Genomic DNA, 16486 nt, shown 5'->3' on the forward strand with positions numbered 1-16486 from the left:
GTGAGTGGAATAAAACATCCTTTGGGGGTCCTTGTTTTCTGCCCCTCTTTCATTAACTGCTTCATTAATTGCCTTCACCTAAACGCCTAAAATGAAGAAAGCTGAAGTCCAGCATTGATTGGAATTAGATGACTTTTAATGTCGTTTCCAACCAAAAATGTTCTATGATTTTATGAAGATTTCCTCCAAATTCACACTTAGAGAAAGGACTGGCTTTAAAATTGCAGTTCCTTTACTCTGCTCCATCTGATTTATCTTTATTTATTTTGAGGGTGGAGATATATGTTGGATTAAGGGAAGAAAAAAGAGAGGAAAGCCAAGTGTTTGTGAGACAGCAAGAACAATAAGATGAACAGTTATTTATTAAATCATGGATGCACTGATGTTGAAATTTTCTAATCCCTTTCTAACACCCAATTCAAATCACTCCTTTTCAAAGGGCTGGCCACACTCCTGCTGCAGGTGCAAACAAAGGAAAAAACAAATTTAAAATTTAAACCAGAATTTGATCCCTTTGTGAACTCGCTCCTAACCCCCCTCTTTGAAACTCAAGTGATAGCATCGCTGGAGATGAATGTTGGGATTCAGCCTCGTGTTTGCAAATCAATATGCATTTTAAACAGGGATTACTCTGGGCTGCTGACAAGCACTGGACTGAAAAACTGCCCAGACTGGAGTGCCTTCTCTTCAGCCACAGAGCAAGTTAATTAAGACACATTAAAATCACTAATCAGAATGTAGGGTACAATTTGAGAGCATAGGAGAATCTACAGTTACTGCCTGATATTGCAGCAGTGCCGTGGTCAAGGACTCCAAACCTTTCAAATGTGTTTTAAAATGATATTACATCCTTTTTTTTATTACTTTTTATTTTTTTTTTATTTTAAATTCTTTTTTGCATTAGGTTTGTTTTCAAACAGTTTAATGGGAAATACCACAATGGCAAAGTCCTGGAGGTGTGGTGCAGCCACAGGGTGGGAAAGGGGAGATTGGAGGGGGCCAGAGCTCTGCCACAAGAAGGGAAACGGTGAGATAACAAATAGTGAATAGTGAAATAAATTGTGAGATAAGAAATACTGAATAATGAAATGAATAATGAATAATGGAGTATATCCCCAAAATTCAAGGGCTGGCTGGGGATTGCCTGGTGCTTTGCTGAAGGGGAATTCCATGCCAGGAGAAAAAGGGTTCTTGCAAAGTTAGTGGAAGAAGAGATCTGCCTGCACCCAGGGGAGTGAAAGACCAGAGAGATTTGGCTGAGGCAGTTAAAAAAACCCACAAAACCCCACCAAGGTGCTAAAACCTCAGTCAAGTGAGGTGTTGACAAGGGATCCCAGTTGATAAATAAACAGAAAGAAGCTCTCCCTTGCAAAGCCTGAATGACAAAGAGCAAGAAGCAGGAGCTGCAGAGTGTCCCTCACCATTTTCATCACAAAAGCTGATGGTGGGGGGCAGGTTTTAACACGGCAACAAGTCTGACTTTCTCTCCCTTTCTCCCGCTTTTTTTTCTTTTTTTCTTTTTTTTTTTTTTTTCCCCTTTCCCCCCCTCCTTCCCCTCCCTCTTATAAACAGAGAGGACAAGAGGTCATATCCCCAGGGTTTAAAGAGCCACTTCTCCCCCTTCCAGGGAGGGTGGATGTTCTTTCAGCCTGTTTACAAATTAGTCAAAGTTATGATGTCTTAATGCAGTTGCCGGGTGGCCACCTGTCCCCAGCTCCCTTCTGGTGCCTTGACTTCGTGTGCAGGAGTGACACCTGCAGATGGTTTCTGGCCCAGCATCCAAACCCATGGATTAAAACGGGACAAAATGCCACGAATCGGGTTCTTTGCTCCGGTGTAAGGAGTGGAGGAGGTCAGTGCCGGGATCTGCCATGTCCATGGGATGATCTGGGAAAGGCCTGAGCTCCCAGAAAGGGATACGGATGGATTTGATGCTGTTGGCTCCTACGGGGGGATGAAATTAAGCTGAAAGAAGGTTTAGATTCGATATTAGGGAGGATTTTTTGGCTGGGAGGGTGGGCAGGCCCTGGCACAGGGTGCCCCTGGATCCCTGGAAGTGTCCAAGGCCAGCCTGGATGGGGCTTGGAGCAGCCTGGGATAGTGGGAGGTGTCCCTGCCCATGGCAGGGGGTTGAAACCAGATCATCTTTAAGGTCTTTTCCAACCCAAACCATCCTATGATCCTCTGATTCCTACGAGGGAATTTTGCCATGGAATTTGGAGCTTTTGGAAGCAAAAGCTGGGGCTGCATCTCTCTGGTTTGCTCTCAACCCCGTTTTTACAGGACCAAAATCAAGCCCACATCCTCCCATTCTTCCCACTGTTTTAAAAAGCTGTTTCCAAGCCCTGGGCATGAAGCAACGTGGATTTAGCAGCAAGAAATTCAGAGGGAAACGGTGCTGATGTTGCTCAGTGCAGCTTCCCCCTTCCTCTGTGGGCTCTCTGATAAGGGCTGAGCTCCCTTTTCTCCCGGGGGAAAGGAGGAAAATGCAGTAATAAGGTTGGTGGTTTTTTTTGGTTGGTTTTTTTTTTTTCCTCTCCCCTACCTGTGCCCTTATTTTCATACAACTTAATCTCCCCGAAACTTTTATCTTCCTGCCAGCGTGGGCTGGGATGGGCCGAGGGGTTCAGAACTCGGAGGGGAGGAAACGAGCGGATGGAGACGCTCAACATAATCAGCTAAACCAAGTTTCCCAAGGAAACCAGACTTCAAATGCTTCACAAGTCTTGCAGGAGCTGCTTCCAAATCCCAGTCATGAGCCAGAACCCCCAGTGCCAGGCACTGCACGAACATATTCCTGCACACAATCCTTTCCCCAGGCCAGTGCTCGGGAGTTTAAAACAAGGAGTTTAAGGCACGTCGAGGTTGGCAAGCGCCCGCTTTTCAATATGAATGTGGAGCAACTCCCTTAATGTGGGTTGGAGTTGGCTGCAGCCTGCAAAGGAGCAGAGCTGGGCTCTGCTGGAGTTGGTTTTTTTCATGGGAATGGCAAGGAAATCACAGGGCTTGATGAACTTTGCCTCTGAACAGCCCTACTTGGCTTTGATCCTGCCCAGAAATCCTGTTGGCTCCGTGGAGTAAGGAGGGAGTAAAATCTGCAGGGCTTGGCCCCATTGGCAGCTGTGAATTAATTTTAATTTTCTTTTTTTAAAGATTATACTCTTTCTCTGCAAGAAGAAAAAGTTCTTGGGTCTTCGCAGGGTCCCCCATGTGTCATCTCCCTGCTGGTGTCATACCAGGGATGAGCTGGTCCAGAGTCTGGAAAATGCCTTTATTTACCAGAGCAGGTGCTAAATCCTGGAGCTGCAGTGGGACCCACTAAAAAGGTTATTTCTCCTTCTAGGCACTGGTCAAGATCCTGCAGAACTTCCCAGGAATCAGGAGGAGAAAGGAACTTTGTGACCACGGCCCCGTGGCAGGAAGGGACTGCACAGTGTTGGGGACATTTGGGTGAGTTCAGAAGTCCTGGCTCTCCTGGGAGGATTTGGCCCATCTTTTCCCAATCCTGCTTCTCCCAGAAAAAAGGATTTCCGTGCTCCCATCCCTGAGTTTGGTGGTGACACTGCCTGAACTGGAATTGGAGCTTCAGCTGGTGGGAAAGGCCTGCAGGTGGTTCATGGATGGAGTTCATCTCCCTGAGGTGTTTCCCCATCCTCTCCTCATCCTGTCCTCACCTTTCCTCCTCAGTGCTGGAGCTGTACAAGCCTGACCCTGAAAATTTGAAAGACATCGAGGAATTGGCACCCCAGACATCAAGAATCAGCTCTTCCTGCCTCTGCCTCCTTCTCCCAGAACTCGTGAGCTTTGAAGGAATCAAACACACCTGGAGTCACGAGCTACTTTCCAGTTTCTAAACTTTTAAAACCAGGTGGTTTCTGAAATGTTCTGCTCACCATGGAGCTTGATGTACATTTGTACAAAACTCCAGAAGCTGTTGTGGTGTGAATAAGCCCCAAAATACCATCAAATATTGAGGTACTTGGTAACATAACTGGGAGATATCTGAGGAAGCAGTGCATAAAAACGGAGAGACTGACAGGTGATTTCAGGTGGGGTTGGCAAGCTTGGCGATAAACAATGCAAGTTTTCTGAGATATTTTTATTTTTGGAAGAAATTACCAATTTTAAAGACTCCTTGGAGCTCTTCCGAAGAGCTGGAGAATGAGGCCATTGGGACAAGTCCAGTGTGACCAGTTAAGGGAAGGTCTGGGGGAGCTGCTGCTGCTGGGAGAGGACAAGAAGCCACCTCGTCCACATTTTTGTCACATGTCCCCACCCAGGGGCTGCCTGGGAACCACAGGAGTTGGGGAAAAGCTCTGAGATCAGCAAGTCCAAACCTTAACCCAGCACTGCCGTGTTCACCATGAACCCCCAGTGCCGCTTCCTGCAGTTTTGGATGTGGAAAACCCTGGAACTCCCAGGGACGGGGAATTTTTTGGATGAGTGGAGGCAATGAACTCTCGGGAGCTTTGCATCCTCAACCACCACAGCACAAATTTGGGGCTGGCCTTGACCTCACGTTTTTGGGGTTTGCCTGACAACCCTCCTCAGGGCTCTTGTCCATCATGGGACATCTTCCACCATCCCAGGCTGCTCCAAGTCCTGTCCAGCCTGGCCTTGGGCACTTCCAGGGATCCAGGGGCAGCCACAGCTGCTCTGGGCACCCTGTGCCAGGGCCTGCCCACCCTCAGAGTGCAGAATTTCTCCCCAGTATCCCATCTAAATCTACCCTCTTCTATGCTGAAGCCATTCCCCCTTGTCCTGTCACTCCAGACCCTTGGAAATATTCCTTTTCCATCTTTCCTGTCACTTCCCTTTAGGTCCTGGAAGGCCACAGTTAGCTTTTCTTCTCCAGGCTGAGCAATCCAAATTTTCTCAGCCTTAACACCAATGACATCCCTAAAAAGATATAAACCACATCTCCCTGGGGACATGGAAACATCCAACAAAGTGCAAAAAAAACCCTCATCAAGCATTTCCAAGGTTTCTGTGTCAGCCTGGATACACAAGTGGCTTCTCACCAACTTCAGACTGAAGTGTTACCATGGCCTATGTACATGGGATGGATTTCCCAGGATTCGGGGTGGTCGTGGCTCATGGAGAAACCAGCAGCTGTCCAGAATAAAAATAAAACAGCAAACCCAGCAAGAAACCCCCAAATTCTGCTGAGAGAAATGGAAAGATGAAGTGGTGATGGGAAGAGCAGGAAAAAGCAAAGGTGGGCAAGAGGGAAAATGCCGGTTTCTGTTAAAGCGGAGGAAGAAGGAATTTGTTAAAGTTAAATTTGGTTAAAAAATAGGTGTTGGACGTGGGATCAAAGTGGTAAAAAACCCAATGATGGTTTAGGCTAATTGAGGTTTAATTATCACCATGCAAATGAGAGTGGCTGATGTCACCAAGCACAGGTAGCAGGTGATGCTGCCTTTGAAGAACCCAGACTGGAGGGCACCATGCAGGGCTTCTGCTCCAAAAAAAGCCATGTCCTTGATGGACAGCTCCCTGTGCAGGGATGATCCCCCAAAAATAGAGAAATGGAGTCAGAATTTATCTAGGAAGAGAAAGGGAATGGTGCTGGGGGTACCTCGTGAGACTGGCTAAATGTGAAACTGTTCAGCTCCACTCACCCTCTGTCAAAACAGAAAAGGAAGAGAAAGAGAGACAGAAAAGAGGAGCAGGTTAAAAATATCAGGGGTTCATTGCTGAGAGGTGGTGAGTAAGAGCTGCAGACAAAATGATCAGCAGAGAAATCAGTCAAGAAGCTGTAATTTATTCTGACTCATGATCCAGCCCAATGGAATTGAAAGCAACGAAATTAAAACCGGTCAAAGCAGCCACTTCTCTACAGATGGCTGATGATTAAACCGAGCAACTCACTGCCACAAGACAGCACAGGGTTCTAATAATAAAAGAACAAATGCCAGGAGCAGGGGAAAAGCAGTTTTATCCCTTGGTGAAGCAAATAATTTAATGTTTTGGAAAAGTTTAGGGACACCTCCAGCATGGTTTGGAGCCTCTGGGTTGGGCTTTCTGTCCTTGAGGATGTCCAGGCTCAGGTCCCTGCCAGCTGTGAGGCTGCTCTGTGAGCCCAAAGCGATGGCCTCGATCACAAGTGCCAGAATTGCAGATTAAATAGAGGTGAGCTTGAAAATAAATATGTGTTTCTTCCCCCCACACTCAACACATGAACATTCATTGAACACCTGGGTAATATGGACTAATATGAGATAGTCAAAATTAAAATTCCACCTCCCAGGTGAGCACCCCCCAGAGAGGTCCAGTCTCAAATTCTGTTAAAATCTCGTGGTCAGACCATCCCCAAAAAAGTGCAATAAAATTCCTCCAGCCACCCCAAAAATCAAGTTTGAAAAATCAACAAAACCAGAAGTTTTATATTCTTTTATTCCATATTAAATTATAATTTTAAAGAATATTTATATTCCTTTATATTCTTTTATTCTATATTAAATTATAATTTTAAAGAATATTTATATTCCTTTATATTCTTTTATTCCATATTAAATTATAATTTTAAAGAATATTTATATTCCTTTATATTCTTTTTTAAAGAATGTTTATATTCCTTTAATAGTCTTTTTAAAAAAATATATTCCTTTATATTCTTTTTTAAAGAATATTTATATTCCTTTATATTCTTTTTTGAAGGATTTTTCTTCTTGGTGAGATTTGGGCAGGAAAATGCAACAATTGAAAATCACATGAATATAATAATAATTCATAATAATAATAATATGAATATAATAATATATTAGCCACACAAATTTTGGAAAAAACATTAATTTACTCATTGTTATTGGAGTAGGCCCTTGCAGTCCCAACCACCCTGACAGCCTCACTCTGTTGGAGGATTTTTTTTCCAGCTACTCTTTGGAGTTTGACGAATTTTTAAAACTTTATCTCAGGTTTTTCAAGAAAAAAAAATGGAGAACAGGAGGAATGATCCATAACTGTGGAAAAAGGCTGTTTTAAAGATGTTTTTTCCTTTTCCAGGGCTGTCTGCAGGGCAGCAGCCACCACCGTGGGCTTGCAGAGGAGATGGGGAGCGGATCCCTTCCCCCTCCTCCTCTCCATCCCTCAGGATGCTTCAGCCAGCACAGGACAGCATCCTCTCTGCTTCCCAGGCCCTGGGATTCCCACTGGAGATCCCAGAGAAATCCCACTTGTAGAGCTGGGAAAAGCAGTGCCAGGCACCGAGGACGAACCCAGGAGAGGACCTGGCTGTGCTCCATGGATGTTCTGTGTCCGTGTGCCTTCTGTTGGAGTCAGAGGCACTGAGTGCCTGCCTTTGTCTCTGATACCTGGCTCTGACATCCAGGAAAACTTTGAATTCCATATAACGCCATGAAAACAACTGTTTAAGTTAAATAGAAAAGCTAAAAGGTGGAGTGTGTAAATTAAAAAGTTTTCTCAAGTCACTGGGTGAAAAAGTTAAAGTTTAGAGTATAAGCTAGTTTAGAAAACAGAAGACAAGATCGAGGGTTTAGGGTGCTGTCCCTTTTCCTTCTTTCTTCTTCTTCTAAAGGTTTTTGAGTAGTAGTAGGAGATTGGATAGAGAATGCTGCAATGCAGCACACAAGTGTTGGGTCATTGGGTCACTAAGAAAAATAATTTACATGTCTATAGTTAATTGGGTAAGAATAAAGATAAAGGAGCTGCGTATTTTGAAGCCAATTTGTACTGTTAAAGCCAACTTGAGCCAAGCTATGGTGAGTTAAACTTGAGTGAAAAGTCTGAGGAGGATTGCCAAATCTTTTGATATATATATATAAATATTAATAAACATGAGAAACAAGAAGCAAACGAGCCTTTGGAAAATCTTTCCTGAAACAGAACTGAGATAAAGAAAACTCCCCTTTGAGAGAGTATCCCAGAGAGAACAGGGCCCTGAAGAAATCAGAATCCCACAGCAACAAGGAGTGCAACACCTTCAGCACCTCAGGCCAGCTCTCCAAAGATGTCCAGGTGTGGATATCCAGGGAATGACAGGCTCCTCCATGTCCCAGATTCCCTACAGCACCCGGGGATTTCCTCCTTCAGGGGATAAAGACACGTGGTGAGAGCGTGTCCTGGGTTGATTATGATGTTAAATTGTATCCCCATTCGTCCACCTAACCCAGACACAGGTTTTGTATTCTTAAAATTCCATCTCAGAGTAAAAGTGAGTGGAAAAGAAGCACCGAGTCTGTTATCAGAGACTGTACTTGCTCCCCCCGCATCGGGAGTTTTGACTACAGCACAGACAGACAACAAGACACAGATCGCCTTGGCTTTCCAACTAGCCGGAGCAGAGAGGTCTTCCTGGACTGTTTTCTTTCCCTTTTCTGAAACGAATCGAACCTGCTCTGAACTGGGGACTCGGGGGAGCACTGGGAGCTTGCACCCGTGGACTACCGGGAGCCCAGCCTGGGCAGCGGCATTTTCCAGCACCAGAGGGACTGATAACAGAGCGAACACCCACAGGAAAGAGACCCTCTGAAGTTTGTCATCTCTTCTGAAGGGCGAGAGGTTTTGTAATGTGATATCATTCATTTTTGTGCTGGGTAGTGCTGTGCCTGTGAAATAAACAGGTTTTTTTCCACTTCTCTCAGAGAAATCTCTTCCCGAACCGGTTGGGGGTGGGAAAAAAAAGGGCCACGTGGGTTTGCTTCCCGGGGGGAGCCCCACTGGAGGTTTTCTCCCAAATTTTGCCCTAAACCAGGACAGAGCGCAAACATTGGGTCACCCATGACTGACCCAATTATGATACCCAAAAAGAGGAGTTGATTACCTCCCTTAATTGCTTAAATTAAGGGAGGTTAAGGTTTAAATTAAGCCTGGTTAAGGTTTCTCCCTAGGGATGACCTCGTGGGAGACCACGCACACACAGCAGCAACGGGTCCCTTTCTGCCCTGGAATAAGGATTTTTCTCACCTTGCCACAATGTTAATTTTTAATTTTGCTGTTTTCACAGAATCCCAGAACAGTTTGGGTTGGAAAGGACCTTAAAGATCATCCAGTGCCACCCCTGCCATGGCTGGGACACCTTCCACTATCCCAGGCTGCTCCAAGCCCCATCCAACCTGGCCTTGGACACTTCCAGGGATCCAGGGGCAGCCACAGCTGCTCTGGGAAATCCATCACCACCACCCTCACAGGGAAGAATTCCAATATCCCATCTAAATCTCCTTTCAGCTCAAAGCCAGTCCCCCTTGTCCCATCACTGCATTATATCTCCTGTGCTTTTGCACGGAGGATAAATAATCCATTTCTTTATTGCCAATACGTGTAAATCAATTTATTTACTGAAGTAAATGATTGGCTGTTTTTTCCCCCCTCTTGCTTGCTTGAGCTCCACTGATGAACAACGCCAAGTGTAGGAACATCTCACATGGGAACAGCACCGAAAACTTTTCATCACTGGTTCCCAAACTGCCAACCACAAACTTGTCCTCCTCACCTGTCAGGAGCTGCCAAATGTAAACAGCCACTGCCATCTAGTGACCACGGAGCAGCTCCCAGCTCCCGAAAATTCCTTCTCTGGCTTCTTCAGGGGAACTCCTGAGGGTCGTGAGAAAGGAGATGAGCACCTGGCCTCAGGTGAAGAGCTCCAGATTATGTGGAGTCATTTCACTGGCCACCGGTTTGACATTTCTTGGGCAGGTGGGAAGGGAATATGAAGTTCACCTTAGAATTTTTAGGGTTGGAGGAGCCGTCTAAGATCATAAACTCCATGCAGTAACGCAGCACCACTGCGCTTACCACTAACCCATGTCCCCACGTGGCTTCTGAACACTTCCAGGGCTGGGGACTCCACCTGCCCTGGGCAGCCCCTTCTGATGCCTGCCCAGCCTTTCTGTGAAGAATTTTCCCTGATATAAAATCTAAACCTCCCCTGGCCCAGCCTGAGGCTGTTCCCTCTCCTCCTGTCCCTGTTCCCTGGGAGCAGAGCCCGACCCCTCCCTGGCTGTCCCCTCCTGCCAGGGACTTGTGCAGAGCCAGAAATTCCCCCTGAGCCTCCTTTGCTCCAGGCTGAGCCCCTTCCCCAGCTTCCTCAGGAATTCTCCAGCCCTTTCCCAGCTCCCTCAGGAATTCTCCAGCCCCTTCCCAGCTCCCTCAGGAATTCTCCAGCCCTTTCCCAGCTCCCTCAGGAATTCTCCAGCCCTTTCCCAGCTCCCTCAGGAATTCTCCAGCCCTTTCCCAGCTCCCTCAGGAATTCTCCAGCCCTTTCCCAGCTCCCTCAGGAATTCTCCAGCCCTTTCCCAGCTCCCTCAGGAATTCTCCAGCCCTTTCCCAGCTCCCTCAGGAATTCTCCAGCCCTTTCCCAGCTCCCTCAGGAATTCTCCAGCCCCTTCCCAGCCCCATTCCCTTCCCTGGACACCCTCCAGTCCCTCAGGGTCCTTCTGGTCATGACAGGCCCAAAACTGACCCCAGGACTTGAGGTGTGGCCACACCAGGGCTGAGAACAGGGGTAAAATAAAACCTGAATATCTCCTGAGTCTGGTCACTCCGGCTGCCTGCCCATATGCCCAGGAAAAGCTGTCCTGTCTGTGGAGAGAGTGATCAGGAGCTATCCATCCCTCCCTGTTTCAGCTGCTCTGGTCCTCCCCATGGCTCAAGCTGGAGCTGAACCACACAACTGCAACAGTTTCAGTTACCAGAGCATTAATTAATTGATTAAATTGATTGAATTCAGTGATTAAAGTGATTCAATTAAAGATTGCCATCTGGGAGGAACCCACTGCTCAAAGGAGGGTTAATTTTAGGGCTCTGCTCCCCAGCTGTTCATCCTCACCTTCCCGAGAGCTGAGTTCCTTCAGGATGGCCCCCAGCCACGTCTCAGATCCCAGATTTTAGCCACAATCTCAGTGGGTTGGGAAAATGGGGCTGGAATTGGAATTAATTAGTCCTGGAGGGGAATTCATGGTGGGGTTGGAGGGAGCCGATGTCACTGGGCTCCGTCGCCCTCTGAGAAGCCCAAACTGAGGTGGCAGAACGCTGTGGAGCTGGAAAAGAGGCGGATTTCAGCTCTTCCAGCTCCAATATTTCATCCTACACCCACACACCGCCTAGAAAAACTCAACAGGGCTGAGTATGAGGTGACACCATGTCGGTGCATCCTCTGGAGAGCTCCCTGCCCAAAAAGACCCGAAAATGGGCGGTTTTGGGGCTGGAGCTGTGCTGGGAAAGATCTGGCTTGCCAGGAGATGGCACTGGATCTCCACGGAGCCGCCTGTGGAGCAGGTGCATCCCAACCCATCCCAGCTGCTTCTGCTCCTCAGCTGGCCTTAGAACCCTTCCCGACTCGCTCCTTCCCAGGGATCCCGCAGATTTTGGGTTCAGCAGGAGCACCAGGACAGCTTTATCCGCACTTGGAATGTCCTGGAATTCACAGCTCTTCCTACACAACCAGTGCAGAACGGGTAGGGTGGATTCCTCACTTCCAAATATAAGGGAAAAAACACTTTTTCCCCCTTACCTTCCTTTTTCATTCATTCCCTGGACTCAAGGCCTCGCTTCCTGAGGAGAAAAAAACACCTGAAATAAATGCATTCAGCTTGGCAAGGACATTTTTATTTTATTTTATTTTTTTTATTTAATTGCTGTTTATCTCTACACTGGAGATGTTCCTCTGCCCATCCCAGCTTCCAGAAGTCCACGGAAATCACGGGAGAAGTGGGAAACGGAGGGTTTTTATTCTGCAACAGATGAAACAACTGTGATTTTTGAGGAGATTTGGAGCTCCCCGTGCCCCGGGTCGGGTTTGTGGCCAACAGATGGGGCCATTCCCAAACCCTCCACCTGGAGATCGCTCAGAGCAGCTTCTCCCTGTGCCCGCAGCAAGGTGGCTCCGGAGGCTCCGGGATGAAGTTTCCATGGGATGTGCCAAGGAAAAGCTGCCGGGAGGAAGGTCAGTGGAAAAGGTCTTGGAAAAGACCAGCAGGCAGGAGCAAGTCTCCAACAAATCCTGCTCCTCCACTTCTTTCCCTGCCAGTTCTGCCAATAAAACCTGGAAAACTCCCCCAGGGCAGGTTTGGTTCCTCAGAGGAGCAGCGGGAGAACAGCACAGATTTTCCCAGCCTTTTCCACACCCACCAGGACCATCCTTTCCACTTGTAGGGATGCAGGATTTCCCTCCACCTTGGGAAAATCCAGTTATTAATAATTTAGTGAGCCATGGCTTTTTGAGGAGGTCAGATGTGCACCAGGGAATCACAGGATTCCCAGACTGGCGATCAGGGACCAGCAAAGAATCCATCAGAAAGGCACAAAAAAACCCATTTTTCCCCTCCACATCTGGAAAAGCAGAGGAAATGGCAAAACACTTCTTGCAGAGGCAAATATGAGCCCCTCTTTTATTCCACTTTCATCACTTTTAATCCCTTGCGCGTTAAGACCTCAACTTGTAAAAAGCAAAATAAAGGCATTCAACTTTTTATAGCAGGAGTTTTCCTGCTTATTAATAATCCTTAAATATTATTAAATTGCTAAGTGGAAGAGAGCAGTGCTGGGACTTGCTTTGGTCAGGTTCCATCCTGTGTGTGGATTTAATTGCCTGCACCCCTGAGTTCTTTCTCATGACCTGTGGGAAGGAAAGCAAGCCCCCAAAACAAGGTGCAGAACCCCAGACATCAGAGGCAAGCCCAGCAAGGCGCAGTTTTAGCCAGACAAGGCTGAGTCCTGTGCCATAACCCAGCAGGACAGGTAAGTGCTGGTCCTGGAGTGTCACAGGCTACTGCCAGTCACACTTGGAATCACGGAATATCCTGAGCAGGGAGGGATCCACGAGGATCATCGGCTCCAAATGCTGGTCCTGCACAGGACAACCCCAAAAATCACACTCTGGTTCAATAAGGGACCACCAGGCAGAAAATGCCCCAACTTTTCACCAGAGGGAATGTCGTGGCAACAAGGGAAGGCTGTGCTACCCCAGCTCTTCTCTCCCAGCAGTCCCCATGTCCTTCACCTTCTCCCAAGGCCAAGTGGCTCACCCAAAACTCTCTTCCCAAATTTTAGGCTCCTCCTATTGCTTCAGGCCAAGATTACAAGCACTGACTTTCAGCAGCAAGGCCACCTTCAGCACCCAAATCTTCTCTCACCACAAAAGCTGCTCCTGGAGACTTCTCCCGGCGTTTTCCAGCTTGGCCTGCCAGTCCCGGGCTTTGCTGCAACTTGCAGGAGCCCTTAAACTTTCAGCGTGGCTTTGTTTCAAGACAGGACCTGAAGGAAGGATGGACGAGGTCCAGCCTGTGCTGAAAGCGCCAAGGAGACTCACGCATACTTCGGAGGATTTGAAGTGAGTGGTTAAACTAGATGGGAATTGCTTTTATCTGCCCAGCAGCCCAGGCCAGCAGGAACACGCTCTTGGAAGCTGCACACACTTTTCTGGCTTTTGAACGTGGAGGAACCCAGGGCACACGGGATCCTCCCTGCAGGAAACACGAGCGCTGCGCCCTTTCCTCCGTGTGGGACCACACAGAGCTGGGGACAGCCACAGCTGGGGACACCCGGGGACACCCACAGCTGGGGACACCCAGGGCTGGGGACACCCAGGGCTGGGGACACCCAGGGACACCCACAGCTGGGGACACCCAGGGACACCCACAGCTGGGGACACCCGGGGTTGGGGACACCCAGGGACACCCACAGCTGGGGACACCCGGGGTTGGGGACACTCAGGGCTGGGGACACCCAGGGACACCCACGGCTGGGGACACCCGGGGACACCCACAGCTGGGGACACCCAGGGCTGGGGACACCCAGGGACACCCAGGGCTGGGGACACCCAGGGTTGGGGACACCCAGGGTTGGGGACACCCAGGGCTGGGGACACCCGGGGACACCCACAGCTGGGGACACCCAGGATTGGGGACACCCACAGCTGGGGACACCCAGGGACACCCACAGCTGGGGACACCCAGGGACACCCACAGCTGGGGACACCCACAGCTGGGGACACCCACCGCAGCTCCTCCTGGCGCCTCCGTGGTGCTTGGAGACCCTGCCTAGCCCCGGCCTAACTGGGACTGCAATCGGTGTTAATCACAGAAAGAGGGAATCATGGAATATCCTGAGTGGGAAGAGATGCACAGGGATCATTGATCCAGCTCCTGACCCTGCACAGACCCCCCAACAACCCCACCCTGCCCATCCCTGTCCAAATGCTCCCAGAGCTCTGGCAGCCTCGGGGCCATGCCCATTCCCTGCACCCTCTGGGGGAAGAAAATTTCCCTGATTTCCAATCTCAATCTCCCCTGACACAGCTCCAGCCATTCCCTGAGTCCTTTCACAGTCACAGAGAGGGGAGATCCGTTCCTTCTCCTCCCCTTGCCCTCAGCAGGAAGCTGCAGCTGGACGATTCGGGTTGCTGGGACCTCAGGAGGTGTCTGGTTATGGGGAGGCGGGTGTGAGACACTCGTTTGGCCTGGAGGTGGGGATGCAGAAAAACTGTGGGAATGGAGGAAAGAGAAGACCTGGGCTGATAAGATGGTTAAGGAGGGGATTAAGAGGGGCTGTGCAAGGTGATTGTGATGATTTTTTGCAGTTTCCACCCTCACTGCTGTTTGCCTGGCTCTGGCTCACACCAACAACCAGCACTGTGCTGAAGAAGCACAAATCCCTCAGCAGATCACCCAAAGGAGACCCCAGCACGTGCTCTGGGTGTTCTGTTCCTCACCCGTGGCTCACCCACACCAGTCACAGGACGGAGAGGTGGCCACGCAGCAGCTGAGTGGCCAAGGGGGCTCTCTGCAGGCGATTTGTGTCCTTCCCATCACTGCTTTCCTGCTGAACCCAGCACTTCCCACGCCTCAGGCATCTCTGTGTGACAAAGCTGCACCTCCTGCACCCACAGAACCCCCTGGAAATGTCCTGCGCTCCCCAGAGCCTGGGACCCCACTGAACTTGGGTGAGGAACCCTCTCAGGAGGGTAAATCCGGGGATGGTGGCAGGGGATGCTTCAGTGCTCAGCCCCTGACCTGTGGCCCGCTCTGTGTGAAAGCTGACAATGATTTACAGGCCAGGAGAGCTTTGCATGCCCACACACACTCCCAGGGGCCAAAACGCCCTCGCAAACTGCAGCTACACCCTGCGCTCCAGCCCCTGGGAACGGGGCAGGGCACGGATTCTGCCTCTCAATCCAGTGCCAGCATGGGAGAGGAGAGCAGATTGCTTCCCTCGTGCTCCTCGTGGAGGTTTAGGAACAGCCAAAATGAGAGAGGAGGGGAGGGCAGGTGGGTGATGGGGACTTGGCTGAAGGAGGAACCCGGAGTGAGCCCTGCCCATCAAACAGGGCATCAAATTTGCACCAATATTAGAAATGTCTGAGCATTTGGAGCTCAGGTGTGCCAGGCTGGTCAAAACCCTGCCCGTGCCTGCCCAAAAACCCAAAGTCTGAGCCAGGATCCTGTGGCACTAAATAAACCAAAAATTCAATTCAATATAATTCAGTTTTAGAATGTCTCACTGCTTTTGGAGCTCAGGTGCACCAGGCTGGTCAAAACCCTGCCCGTGCCTGCCCAAAAACCCAATCTGAGCCAGGATCCTGTGGCACTAAATAAACCAAGCTGGAGCATGGACAAAGCCCATCCATCCATCGTGTCCCCACTCCAAGCAGGGTGGCTGCCCCAGACTGGCTCCTGGGAAATTACATTTTTACCTAAAAATATTCTGGAAAATAAGAGATCCCATCCAAAAAAAAAAGATGGTACACATCTTCATACAAACCTACTCCAGGTGTGCACAAGGTTCAGGCAACCACAAAAAGCTTGGAAAAATGTTCCCAAGCCAACCACCCGACCTGTGACTCCTGCCCATGGCCCAGTGATGTGATGTGACTGTTTTGGAGGGATATAAAGAAACCTGAGTGCCCAGCAGTTCCAATTCATACAGCAGAACATTTTCCTGCTATCGGCCTCAGAAACGGATTCAAAAAAGCCAGAAGGTGAAGGACAGTAAAGGTAACACGGAGAAAAACTGGAAATTAGTGAGCAGGTCTCTCCTAAACCTCCCTGGCAGCTGGGGAAGGACAGATGCAAATGCAGAACCACACTTGGTCTGGTCTGTGGCTCCTTCCAAGGTCAAATTCAGCTTCTCGTTCCAGGTCCAAGCAGAGGGCACCAGGCAAAGATGTGCAAGTTACGCGGCCACTCACGGACATCTGGGAGCCAGAAACCTCCCAGAACAAGGCTTTGTGGAACCCAGCAAATCCAGGGAAGTTTTCCTTCCATTTGGGTCATTCCATGTGGCTGAAGAGAGCCCAGACATGAGTAGGAGAAAATCAGTGTGAGATCACTGGGCCACGTGTTTGCTGATGGGATCAGATCCCCAGGGATCAGAACGGATGGAGCCCCCAAACCTCAAATCACTGCCTCAGTGTAGGTGTTTGATGTTGTCTGGGGCACCAGGACATCCATGTGAGCCTGACCTGCAGGGCACCAAACCTTTTGGATGTCTGCATCCAGGTGGGAAGGCAGCTGGAGGCTGGTGGAGG

Source organism: Pseudopodoces humilis, chromosome 1 (assembly GCF_049639895.1).
Source record: "Pseudopodoces humilis isolate 2021_Gansu_Grassland_sample_001 chromosome 1, ASM4963989v1, whole genome shotgun sequence".
Taxonomy (NCBI): domain Eukaryota; kingdom Metazoa; phylum Chordata; class Aves; order Passeriformes; family Paridae; genus Pseudopodoces; species Pseudopodoces humilis.